The following is a 14076-nucleotide window of genomic DNA, read 5'->3' on the forward strand; positions in this document are numbered from 1 at the left end:
AAAGGAGGCATTATCCCTCACTAAGGCCACTAAACACACATACACCAAGGCATGCATGTGCACCCCTCCCCCCCAAAAAAATAAATGAATAATGAGTTCTGGATCTGCTCTTATTGCATGTTGGGCTTGGAGTGGCACTTGAAATTAAAAAAAAAAAAAACGAAACAAAACAGCAATAACCTCTCTGGTCGTTGAGCGTCATTTGTAGGCGCGCTATACCATCGCAGTTATAAGTTTTCTCAACGGTTTTTCATCGGGTTATTGGGGGCACGGTCATAGAAATTAGGAGACCTCATCGAAAGTACTGTTTTAATTACTTGACCATGTTTACATGAAAGATTTAATTGACTTGGGGTCGGGGAAAAGCAAAAGTCTTGAGTGTTTTTCATCACTACTTTCCAACTTTTTCCATGTTCTCAAAGGTAACAACTTTTTCGATTCTCGCATAAAATAACAAATTAAGAACACATAGAACAAACAGCTGGTTTACCTTACACTGTACTGGTTTCCGCCAAACAGTCCCAATGGTGGTGTGGGTCCGAACAACGGCGTCTCTTGACCAAAGTCGTAAAAAGTTCAACAAATGACCTAGGGCCTGTTTGTTTCACACGGATCTGGATCGCAATCAGTGATCCTAACGCTGCTTCGCACCATCCATTAGCCGAGTGTTAGTGTCTGTAAACCAATGATGCATCACTGCTTGTCAATCAGATGTTCGATTGCAGTCGCCAAAACGTGCCCTGCTAAAGGACTTCACTGAAACTTTCGTCCAATCAACCCGAAGATTTTTGTGCACGTGGTCAGCGCCCCTTCCTGTGAAAGAACGATGCGGTATTAAAATGGAATGATGAGGGTGTATTTCGGCGAGGTGGGCTTTCCCTGAAGTGGAAGTTTCTGCTAATTTACAGCCGAATCAGGATCGTATATGTGTGACCAGCTTGATTGTTATTCATGGCTTCTAGTTCAGAGCGTTTTAGTTGCTATGTAGAAAAATGAGCTGGGTGTCCTGCAGGCTGTTTTACGGTTCGCTGTCCTGCATCGGCGCCCGCGGGGTGCCAACGCTTCATAAATATTCATGTACGTAGCAATCACTGTAAATAATAAACGTGTCTAGGGCTTTGTGAAATTGTCTTGTTGTCATATGTGTCGGAAAATAATTAATCTAGGCTTTCCTTAATCTCTTGGGGTTGAGAAAATAATTTTTTTTTAATTCAAATTGCGCAGTCAGAGATGGGGGTCATTGCGATACCTGAGTATGCAAAGAACAGAACGGTCACCTCCAAAACGCCTATAGTTGAAACATGTATATTGATTTGTCAAAAGGGAAAAAAGACGGGCTGTCAGTGTGGGAACCTGCCCCTAATTGGTTCAGTTGGTTTAACGACAAAGTGAAATAAAACTCGAAAAATTTACACAAATTTACTTTGCTGATTGAGAGTGGAATATCCACCAGACATCAGTTTGTTTTAAATCAACCAATAACACTTGGTATATGTAAACTCACATCGACGAGGGCTGTTAAGGATACAAAAAAGAGTGTCGACAAAATCTATCATTTGAAATTTGCATATTCAATCAGACCATATTCATTCAGACCATTTCTGGGGGAAAAATGCTGATTGGCTGTGCTGGAAATCTGTAGGTACGAGTAGGGCAGTCGAGTCTTTGCGTATACTTAACAGAACAATGAGTAATTGTTTGTTGGAATGTGGAGTCTGCTGCATGCAGCGCTTCTCGCTCATGCGTCGCTGTGACGCAGTTTTCGTCCATGTTGTACTAATGGCGTGCATCTCTCCTATGGAAATAGCAATGCTAGCCCGCATCTGAGAAAGCGTGATTGAAGTTTCTTCAAGGCTGACTGAAGTATGGCCCATTTCCCCGACTAACTACATGGGAAATCTTCTGGAAATGAGGCAGGTGTTACAGACTAATTTAAGGCTTGGGTTGTTGTGATTTTATTAGATTTTGGAGGCGCACATGTAGGCCTAAAAGAAACTGACGAGGCTATTGTCGGTCGTACTTTCATGTTTGTGGTCCTTTGTTTCAAAATTTCAGGTCTTTGAATAAAGCTGATTGTAGAATATAGACGTTTATGTTGACACTGCACACGGAAGACGATGTCTCCAGCAGCAGCAGCAGCAACAACAACAACATAAACTAGATGGCACCAATTTATTTGAATAAGGTAAGCTTTTAGAACAACTTGCTTTAGGACACCACTTTTTCATAATTAACGCCTGGTTATCTGTGTTGCGGTGAAAATCTCGACTTCTTGAAGAATTTTTGGCGATTGTAAAGTTCGGGGACCCTGTTCCTTTAATAGAACAGAAGTTTGCTTTTAAACTTACCTTACTAGAGTACGCTGTCTCCATGCAGAATAACTGCAGGATTAGTTTTGTGGAAAGAGGGCAGGCTAGGTTTTGATGTATGAGGGAAATTCTTGGATAAAAACGACCACCGCGACATCAAGGTCTTGTGCAGTGTCAGTGTCATGAGTGTGGGAAAGTCTGGTTAGAGAAAGTCACATTTTCAGCTAATTTATCTTCTTAATTCACTAATACAGGGTCAGCATCATTAAGAGAACACTGCCCGAGATTGTACTCTTTTGCAGGCTGCCTCTTTTGTACAAATGATAAAACAGGGGGGTCCCGAAGTTTACAAGCACCAAATTTTGGGCAAACAGTGGCATAGCAAGTTAATTTTCATGCCGAGGGTTGCCTAGATTTAAAAGGGGCTCTCATAACCTGTACTCTGAAAATTCGGCAGTTTTTACTTTTTTGGCATTGTACAACATCATATGCAGCACTCTTCCTAGTGCACAATGTTTGTGCCAAGTAAGTTAAATGCCTTCGTAAAAAAAAGGCATTCCTGAAAAATGATCACTTGTTCAAATGTACATGTATTTACCCCACCAAATACTACACAATCCGGTACATCTCAAGGAAGGAGTTTGATATACGGATGCCGCTTGACACCTTGTGCACAAACCCTTTGAGACGGGGCTGAGAAATTCTGTTTTCTAAGTAAATGACTTGGTTGTTTCCCTCCAAAATTGAACTTTTCTGGGAATGTTTTTGCTTTCTTACGGCTCATTACTTGATCACTGTAGGGAATAATTACTGGCATCCGTATATGGAACTCTTCCCTATCTCAAAATGAATCACATGAGAATGCCAAATGATGCCTGATATTCAGACCTTGATCAGAAAGTTCTGAAAGAGGTTGGATAACGTGCGCATAAATAAACTCAAAAGAATTGCAGATTAAATATTTTACTACTAAGGAATAAATCAAGTAATGAGCCTTCCTTGGTAATTTACCAGAATTGTTTCTACACTATATTGGTACACAATCTACAAATTGGTTTCGGAAACGGAGGATGTTGAAATTTCTGCGCTTTGTTTTGATGTTTTGGATTGTCTGGGAATACTTGAAAAAATAAAAGATACTCTGATTTGGTTGAACCAAAGTTTAAACAATTTTAGGTTTAAAGTTAACCCTGTCAATTTATTTTTTCAATGAGTTGCACCAATTACACATTCTATACTGTTCAGCATGTTCCTTCTTAAAAAAGAAAATCTCTCGTGTTAAATGCCCTTTCTAACTAACAAATTTTTGCACACATCTAAGAGCTTATGCATGGTAAACTACCATTACATGTATTAATTGATGGAAGTGGCCTCAAGTAAAATGGCCTTGGAAGTTGTCTTAAGCAAAATCTTGTAGATGTGGCAAGTTAAAACAATTTACTTCTGATGGCCAGCATGCTTTTACCAGGAGATGTGGAGGTAAGATTATCTTGTGTCAGATGTTGGCAAAGTACTGTTGAGATCCACTTGGGGCTACTAAGGGGGTTTCTGGTAATGGCCTCCATTACCATTCAGCTCATGCAAATCCCAGCACTGATTACAGTCTACATCAATCCTTGTTTCTTTGTCTTATGGTGTCAATCCATTTTGAACAGTGGGGGCGACATAGCCCTGATCAGAACAAATGCAGGTGCGAAGTATGAAGCCCTGAGCGGCGTGGGGTCCAGGGCCTGCTAAAGGGCCCCGGAAAATTTTGGAGTATAGATGTTCTGTGGTGTGATCTGAGACATTTTCTGGCTACTTTAGCCATTTTATTTTAATAAATGCTTTTTTGCAAGGTATACATTTTCATTTAGGTTTTGGGGAAAAAAGTGGGGGCGGGGGAGAAACAACTGACACCCCCCCTTCCCCGTCCCCCACTGATTGACGCCCATGCTCTTATGTGCTTATGTAGCACAGATATTTCCACTGTTTAAGGGTCTTTGCTTAGGGTTTTTGCAGTGAATATGAAATGAATCAGTACATTTTGATTCTCGAGCTGGTTAAGCAGTCCATTTATTGACTTTGTGGTAGCTTTGAAGTAGTAAATGTCTTCAACTTTCTTCTGGTTTTTCCATCTCTATACTTATGTGCTCACATTTGTGCTATTTATTGAAACAAAAGTAAAAATATTGCAGAAAGCTCCGCTTTAATAAAAAAAAAGGTGATGAGTTGGCCATGTTATCTTCTATTCCTGCATTCTTGCTATTTGTTCATGTACGTAAGTCCATTCACCATTGATGTTTTCATTGTGTCCAGAAGTAAAACACACAGGAATTTCATTATCTTTCTTGTTTTTGTGTCAGTTACATTCTAAAGAATTTTTCTTGTGAAAAGGACTGCATTTTAGGTGGAAGTCATGATGAATCTATTGTCAGATTGCACAGTTGAGTTTGTTTTTCTGTCATATCCCCCAAAAGAAATTAACAGGTTAGATTTGGGGCAGCGTTTGCCGCTTGGCTACTCAGGATAAATCATTTGAACATGTGCCAGTACATGTTTATTTGCCTTTGAAAGGCCCATATCACGACACCTGATCTGTCTGGCAAGACTCCTAAAGTTTGCTTATTGCCATAATACACTTTGAATTTCTGTTCATCATTCTTAAATTTAATAGTCCATGCTGATCATTCTCAACAATGGGTCCAGTTTGCTTCTTCACCCTGACCATGTCTTTCCACATTGTGATCTTATTTGTGTGATTTTTTGGTATTGATTATCAACTAATGAATGTTTGCAATCTGAAATATTATTTTATATAAGGCCTGAGTAAATCCCAAAAAAATCCACTTCTGGATAAATATGTACATCTTCTTCAAAGAAAAGTTCAGAAATTTCCCATGATCACAAAAAGAATGATCTACTATAGTATCATATTTGTCAATGATTTCATTGAAAACCCACCAATAAGGTGTTACATTATTGAACCTTACCCTCGTAGACCATTAAAATCCAACGGAGAATATCTTAGATTTTTCTGTGCCCAACATTTTGGGAAGATTCATCCTGTTTAGTTTTTATGGATGTACTTTTCCTTGAAATTACGAAAACACACTACAAGGCTTATGTACACATGTACATGTACAGTCCAGTAGAGGGTTTGAGAGGGAGTGCTCAGCTTCAGTCACTGGTACGCTTTTGACACCATTGTTAAAAAAAATGGAAAGGAAAGTTAAGTCTCATTCAGATAAATTTTGTTCTGAACATGCCCATAACATGATATGCTTGATTTAGGACGAAAGTATGCTATAGGTATGCAAAATCATCCATTTTGATACCCAATTCTCTTTGTCATTCTTAGCGTGACTGTTGTTAACATCATCAAAATATGCTGTCATTGCATTTGCATAAGTTTGTAACAATTACTCATTCGTTGAAAATAGTGCCAGGTATACCCGTGATTGAAGCTTTTTCTCAGGAGCATACATTGAGATTTGCAAATTGAGTATTGTTTTTATGTTGTAATAGTCCTAGTGGGTCTTTATTAACAAGTTCAACATGGAATTAGGTCTATGGAGAAAGATGCAGTTGTTATTATCACATGCCTTACTGCCAAAGCAATTTTTTTTTTCTGGGGTGGGGGTGGGGATCCTAGGGGTGTCTTGTCAGTCCTGTAGGCTGGGGGGGTGTTTTTTTTCGGGGGGGTTTGAACGAATCCCCCCCGCTCACTTCTGAGTTCCGCTTGTTGGTGGTCTTTTTTTGTGTACTGAATATTTTAAATAGACCGTAATATTCGGCATACAAGCCACGGCTTATACGTCGATTCTCAAGGTGACCACGATTCTGAATATTAATGAGTCAATCTCCAGTAATATGTACCGTCAGGAAGTTCCGGCAAATATCGACATTTCAGGTGTTTCAAAGGGTTTGAAATCAATGTATTTTTATTAAGTTCATTCAAAATTGAAAACTACAGTCTTACAACTTTTCAATGTTGTTTTCCAAAGCACATTGTGATAGGCCTTTGTATAAAAAATATGTGTTCACAGGCCAAAAGTTCCAGTTTTTGGTCAGGCAACGAGCCTGCTTGTCAAGTATTGCAAGAAAAAATCTGCATTTTAAGAGGGGGCTAAATCAGATCCACTTTATCTACCAATTAATTTTGTCTTGAAAACTCAGAGCATTTTGTAAAGGATGGAAAATATTAGCGATGGATTTGGGGGGGGGGCTAAAATGACTATTAATAATGTCAAGGAATTAAGACTCACAAAGTGTCAGTTTTAAGTTTTATGGGATTGTCATAAATCAGCATTAAAACTTCAGTGGATATTTTGTTTATAGCTGACAGTTGTCTCTTTTTGCTCAAAGAGTTTGTGGGAAATTATTACCTAATGAGCTTCCATCTAGTATATTGTGTGATGATATGCAAATAATGAGTATTTACAAATGCAGTGGTAAGAATAAGTTCATTTGGTGACAGATAAAATGTTCTACAAGGCAAAACTGAGTGAAATGGAACATGTCATCTGTCACCAAATGAAAACATTCTTACTGTTGCAGGTATGTGAAACTTCCAGTATTTGTTTCTTATAATACCTGTATAAATCCTCTTCTTTTAGAACAAATTAACTGTTCACATGTATTAGCGTCAGCTATTTTCTGAAACAGATACGTGTGGGAAGTTGCCACCCATTAGTTTCATGTAATGCTAGACTAGTTCCCGTTACTCTCTTCTCTCTGACGGTGAATGAAATATCTGAAATGGGGGTGGAAACCAGTCTAGTGAAATGAAGGTCTCATTCAGTGGGTTCCTTTCAATGATGCGATCAACAATCCACCAATCAGATGGCAGGGATTTATGCAGGTACCGCATCACACCCTGTAAACCTTTTTTTAAAGGTTTGTTCTATTTTGGTTCAAATTTTGGCCTACCTGAAAGTAGAAACCAAGAAATCAGCAGAAGCCAAAGTGAATTTGTTCTTCAATGAATATCAAAGAATATGTAAAGTTTACCTCACTTGGCATGCCTTGTGAGGAGACAAACTTAATCTTATTTTAGAAAATAGTCTTTATTGTGCGTTCAAATAGAAACTGAACATTTAGATGAGAGGCAGATACTTTCAACTGGTGTTAATGATTTGGAAAGCAGAAGCTAACCTGAGACCTGCTGTATTTGAATGGAGTGCAGATGTTTTTCTCAATTTCTATTGCCATATTTTAAAAGGTGTCCAAAAGAAACTGTATTTTAAGCAGTCAGATTCGGTAAGGTAGTAGGATTGTAGTAAGTGACGTTGGTCCTCAGAGACTTAGTTTCACACAGATTTCAGTATTGGAGAGAACAGCTTCCTTTACAAGATGGTGATAACTATCCTCAAAAAAGCAGATCTTGATGAGATTGTGAGAGAGCAAACCACAAGTCTCTAATTCTTTGCTGGATGGTGGTTTGTTTGAGCAGAGGCATCAGTGCATCACCAGTATATACTCCATAAGTAAAGTCGGTACTTGAACAGTTGCCACTTACCCACAGGATCATATGTCTCCAACCGATGATAGTTCTTCATCGTCACCTTGTCTCCATCGACTGATAGATTGAGAGATGAAAGTTCTTCACTGTAACTTTGTCTCCATTGAGTGATAGATTGAGAGATGAAAGTTCTTCACTGTAACTTTGTCTCCATCGAGTGATAGATTGAGAGATGATAGTTCTTCACTGTAACTTTGTCTCCATCGAGTGATAGATTGAGAGATGATAGTTCTTCACTGTAACTTTGTCTCCAACCAGTGATAACAGAATGCTGCAGTGCATAACATTGCTCCGTCCAGCTGTGAAGAGTGCATGCTGCAATTCCTCACCCTGCCATCTCTCCAGAAATAATTTGAGAACATGCAACAGTTACGTCATTGCTCAAGATTTCATGTCACTGCTGTAACATTTCACAACAGTGATGTCTCTCCATCTAGTTAGAAGACTGTTAGCAGCTGGAGTCTCTCTTCTTCGCTATAATGCAGTCACACCAAATCGAGACCTGCTCTCTCCAGCCAGACAGAAATGGAATAATTTGACAGACAATTCATCACAGTGAGGTCTCACCACCAAGCAGAAAGTAGACACCCATGACAGTTAATAACACCGGTGTCCTTCCAACAGGCAGGAACTAGAGACCTCTGACACTGCAGGTTATCACCATTCCATGAAAGCTGTTCAGGTTGCAGTCATTGAAACCAGTGCCCATGGAGAGCCTGGACGTATTTGATGATTTGGTGCCAGCTTTTTCAGAAAGACTCCAGCACTGCATTGAGGCCTGGTCTGAGCACCCCCTACAAACTTTCCCAAACCAAATGGCTTTGGTGCACCCGATACACCAGGCTCTGGTCTGGTGCTGGTGGTTTTGCAGCCAACAGGAAAAGATGAGACATCGTGGACTCCGACCTTGGCGCATGTGATCTGTCTTGTCCACACACACGAACATGTCCTAACTGGGTCTGACATGACAGGGCCTCCCTACCTACTGTCGCAATTGACAGCCACCAACAGGTGTGACGTACCTTATCAACTGCGGTTTTGTTAACACTGTAGCTGGCATATGATAATAAACAACATGACATCTCCATCCATTGGAAAAAGTGACCTTGAGAGATCATCACCATGCCAAATCTCCAATAACAAATAGAGACTTAAGACTTCATCAAAGAGACATCACCTCAGGTCTCTCTATCTACTTGTAGCAAATGGCAACCCATTGCAATTTACAACAAAGAGGTCACGTAACGTTCAGAGCATCACATTGACTTCTTTGAAATTGTCTTTTCAATCCTTAAATAATTACCTACTTGCTAATATTATCAATTTGAATTTGGCTGCTTAAATATGGTTTCTTTTGGCTTTTATAGACAGAAGACTTTGGTTGGAAAGGTCGTGTAGGTTGTTGTTACTGTATAAGGGTACCGTAATTGATACATGAAATATGCTGGATCTCTGGAATGGCCTCACATCAGGGTGTCAGTTGGGAACAAGACCTGGCTGGCAGATAAAGCATACATGTATCACAACATGGCACCATTCTATATTATCTTTCATACTACTTACACATAGTATAACTTAACCCTTCTCCAACAACAACTATGTCAGCATGTTGACAGCCGCAATTAAGGATACAATTTTTGCTGCATTACCGGGACCAATTCTATCCAATACCTCACCCGTCAAGTGTTTCCCAAAATTTAAGCGTTTTTGTCTGTCAATTATTCACATGTATTTCTAATCAATGTCCTTTTCTTTTGAAGTAAATTCATTATGGGGCATCAAAACTTGTACCCATGGAAGGTGGCTGTTCACATGTGAAATATTTTTGTTCTTTTTATATTGATATTTTTGTCTTAAGGTTCTTACTTGGTGGGAGAGGGTTGAGGAGGGAGAGGACAATTTCATGTGGGTAGCCTGGGATGATTTCTGTTGGAGAAATGGAATGGCCTTACATTAGAGTTTCAGTTGGGAACTAGACCCAGCTGACGGATACAGTGTTAATGTGTGGCTACCCTTCTGCAATTTCATTTGTGATTGTTGTATTAATTTATCCAGTACATCCTCTAACCTTTAGACTGTGGAAGTAAAATGTGAAAATATGATTGGGAGGTGTAGCATACATTGCGTAAAGAAAATGATTATGTTCACTCAAGTTTAAAATGTCTGCTGTATTATAAACGTTTCAAATGAATGCTCCTTTGTATACACTAAAAAGGCCAAAATGGAACAAATAAGAGTAATGTGAAAAGACAGTAGAGAAGCAAATTATTTGATTCAGTGAAAATATCTTTCATTGAACATGGTTAAATCAAACCTATCCAGGAACAGAAAGTAAGTGCAGTTGGTAATTTGGCAAAAGTTAGGACATCTGGCCTTGCGCACTGACATCTTGGATGATGTTATTACATGGGTCTATTTTTGTGGTCACTAGGCTACGTACCTGTATGACAGAAAGACAACCTGTGCTTTGCCGATGAAATATTTGTGTGGTTACTCATTTTTGATAAAAGTTCAAATGCTTTCTTTGCTTTTTGAGTGAGCAAGAGCTTGCGTGTCTTTGCACAGCAGTGATGTACATGTACGTTTGGGACTCCAGTTATGTGTGCTCGGTGCCTATGTCGCAAACTTCAGTTATAATGTTCATTGTCTAAGAGTGTAGGTCTGGTGCCCAGTTGAAACAATCTTTCCTTGCAATCCACCTCTTTCCACCACCTCGGTCTTCATGTGGATTGTATTTTCGTTCCCTACCTAATTCTGTGGGTTTCCCTGGGAAAACTTATCCAGGGTTTTCCTCCCACCTCTTAAACTGAGCATTTCTTCAGTGTCTTCTTTGTCATGAGGGCCTAAATGATCAGCATTTGCTGGATGGGTTACCCTCATGAAAGATAGTTATGACCTCCAAATAAATGAATTCCCCCTCAACCTCTCTCTTCTTTGCTGATGAGGAAGCTCTTCTGTTCAGAACCCCTATCATCAAAGACTTAGACAAAATAGGGATTTGGTACTGCTTCCCTTTTCAAGTTCCTTCTCATGGCACAGACATAAGCCCTATTTCTTGCTGTATGAATACTATTTCACAATTTAACTGACAACACCCACCTCACCCTAATTTCAGAGCACTCTCATTGTAATTGCGGATTGTGAAGCCTTCTTTCATCTACCAATGCTAACGTGGCCAAATTGATGTACATGTACCTGATATAATTTAGTCAGTGCTTGAATGTTTCTGAGATCATGGCAAATAAATTTAGTATTTCTCATTGCTGTTTCGATGAGTTAAAAATAACAAAATGTGGGCACATGTTGTAGAGTATCCCTTCTGGTTCTTTGTTTTTTTCTTGTGGGAGATCTTTACTCGAGAAACATTCCCTTACTTCACCGTAGACCGAACTGGACTTTCTTGAGACCAAGGTGTAAGTTTGATTTCTGCTTTTGTCGCAAACTAAGACTGTTAACGACATCAGTTGTTGGAAATCGGAAAAGAAAGCAGGGTACAGGATAGAAAGTGTATTTAAGTAAATGCAACATGGGATACAAGATGATGCATTATTAGTCAATTTAAGTCATGACACTTTCTTACAAAATATGTGTGAGGTTTGTGCGTGAGCACAAGAGCACATCTGGTTGCCACAACTCCCATTACAAAAGTTTTTATTCAAAATGAATTTTCAGTAAAACTCTGAAACGAGGGAAAAATGCATTGTTCTTGGTGCTAATCTGGGTGGCCACTCAGACAGTCAGTCACTTTGCTTGGAAATGTCAAATTTATTCCGTTCTACACTCGCCAGAAATATGGGTCAGTTTTCACTTACTGATGTTACAGCAAAACATTGTTTGGTTTGCAAGTAACCGACAGACGAGACATCACAGGTCATACAGGTGACATTTATTCAAAGCGAGTACATGTAGGTTACCTTTGTCAGGTGTGTGGCCACCCGAAATATCACGTTTCTATCCTGTACCCTGCTTGAAATTCACACACCGCTATTAAGAAGCTAATCCATGTTTTTGTTTTGTTTCCCTTCAACAAATAGCTTCTGCTGAAGTTGCCAATGAGCGCTTCATGTTTTTGTGCCTGGGGAAGATGACTGTGAACAACTGACGGTGACTCCCTCCTGGATGTCTGGATCTGATGTTAACTAGTGGAACTCTCATCTTCAAGACTGACTGAACCCTGAGGCTGGAGGCATCTTAGGAAAGGGCAAATCCATGACAATGAGAGGACACTAACATTAATGTGGCCATTTTTTAAAATCTGTACCACCAAGTTGACAAACTGAAACCGGGAGATAGCCACCGGCCTGATAGGCCTCATTGGCTAAAGACAAACATCAATCACAACTACTGACAGTAATCAGGATGAATAGCTGCACCACAACCAGTTCAAGAAAGACTAGCAGGATAAAGATTCCAAATAAAACATATCATTTGGTTTGTTGCAGTTATAGTAAACTTGTTGTGCAGCTGAATAGATGTTTTGTCCTTGCTGCAAGTGGCCATCACCTCCTCAGCTAAATTGTCATGGATTTGCATTAGTTTATTCAACCAGGCATATGTCACTTGTGATAGAAAATGCAACCTAGAAAATATGTTAATACCTTTGGGTAATTTTGACTGATATTTATCATTTTTTTGTCTTTTCCCAACTCTGACATATAGAGATATTATGGAAAGTACTTACAGTTGTGATTTATGTTTGTATTAAATTTAATCCTACTTCTATATTTATTTCAGCACATACAAAAAAGCAACTTCAACAAATAGAGACATTTGAGGACTAGCTGTTAAAGTCTGGCTGCATTCCTATATGCGCACTTTTCCAGCAATTTACTTCTATAATAGAAACTTATAGTAAAGACATGTGCCTGGTTGAATTTTTGTGCCGAGAGAGGAATCACCTTCGCTTTTTTTTTTGGTTACAAGGTGTTTCATGTTGTAAATTGTTTTGGAAGCTGAAGAGTTTCATTACCCTAGCACATCATATTGAAATACCAGCCCCACAGCCATTTCATGATAGGTCTTCTTAGCATAAATTGCATCATTTGTTGACAAGTCTGAACAGAAAAGGCACCTGACTCGCCAGTGTAGCATTTCAAAACTGTTTTTTTTTACTGAATACCGTTGGTCAATTAATTGCAATGGAGAAAATCCAGTGATGCTTCATTGGCAAAATATTTTTGACCCAAGTGTATTGAGCCTGACATGGAATGGCCATTGTGCAGTAACTAACCAACAAGAAACCATCAGCCCAGAAACCTGATGATCTTTTAACTCAACTTTGAAAGGGGAATTTCACTCCTAATGTCAAGTGTGATAAACGGTCACAAAAAAACGGTTCATACCACTGTGATGGATGGATTGGCATTGTTTAGACGGAAGTCACATTTTTGTTCATCGGTTGGTTTTTCAGGATGAAGTTTTTGCGTTAGTATCTTGCAGATGACGTATTTCAATTTGGAATCGGATATTTGAATTGGAAACATATTTCTTATCACAGGTTTTGAAATTAAGGGCTGAAGGACACAGTGGTAATATGATGTGCTAGTGTGGATTCTTTGTGTTGATGAGATGAATAAATACAAACATTTGTTCTTGTGTTGTGTGTTTGTATTAAAAACACCTGCTGTCCATTTTCCAGTTATGCAGCCCCAACTTGGGAGAATTTAAGAGTGAAAAAAATTGCAGTGAAATCCTACTCTTTTCCATTTGTAAGCATTTTCCATGGGACCCAGTACTTAAACTTTTTATTCAAACTTCAACAGCAGTGAAATGAGAGAATTAAAGGGCAAAACTTATGCAAAATGGACAGCAGGTTTCTGTGTTTCTTGTGCAGCATTTGGGAATCAGTGAGGGCGCTGCAATGATGTGGGGGGGTTATAAGGAGTATTCTTATTGGCACCACTGGAAGTATTTTTTCCAGATGTAGCACTTCTTACAGCGCCCTCATTTGCCAAGAACGGTTTTGGGCTGTATTCTTATACAGTGCTCCTTTGTTTGGCCAGTCTATTTCTAAAACTGTTGGTGCCTTCATAAGAAAACAATGTTTGGAAAACATCTGTAAAAGTATATTTCCTTTTTTTTTTAATTGACCTTGAACTTGACCTAAACTTTGAACTTGAACTTAAACTTGGCAATGAACTTGAACTTGAGTGACCAAAAAAAAAAAGCACCCTAGCGCATACAAGTCCCCCCTGGTGTGGGCCACGTGTTCCCCGCCCACAGACACCAACAGGTCCAGTGAGTTGCCCACTGCATAAACTCGCA

At 39.2% G+C, this 14076-nt stretch overlaps 1 long non-coding RNA gene across 1 annotated transcript; it reads left to right on the plus strand.

The window, feature by feature from the left end:
• The first annotated feature begins 1690 nt into the window (after positions 1-1690).
• Positions 1691-13864, plus strand: LOC147800032 (uncharacterized). Its single transcript, XR_015424323.1, has 3 exons — positions 1691-1913; positions 2056-2185; positions 11847-13864. It is a non-coding gene; the product is annotated as an uncharacterized LOC147800032 (long non-coding RNA).
• The last annotated feature ends 212 nt before the right edge of the window (positions 13865-14076 follow it).

This window comes from Acanthaster planci, linkage group LG02 (genome assembly GCF_054643075.1).
Source record: "Acanthaster planci isolate LZ-2023a linkage group LG02, COTS_SCS, whole genome shotgun sequence".
Classification (NCBI taxonomy): Eukaryota; Metazoa; Echinodermata; class Asteroidea; order Valvatida; family Acanthasteridae; genus Acanthaster; species Acanthaster planci.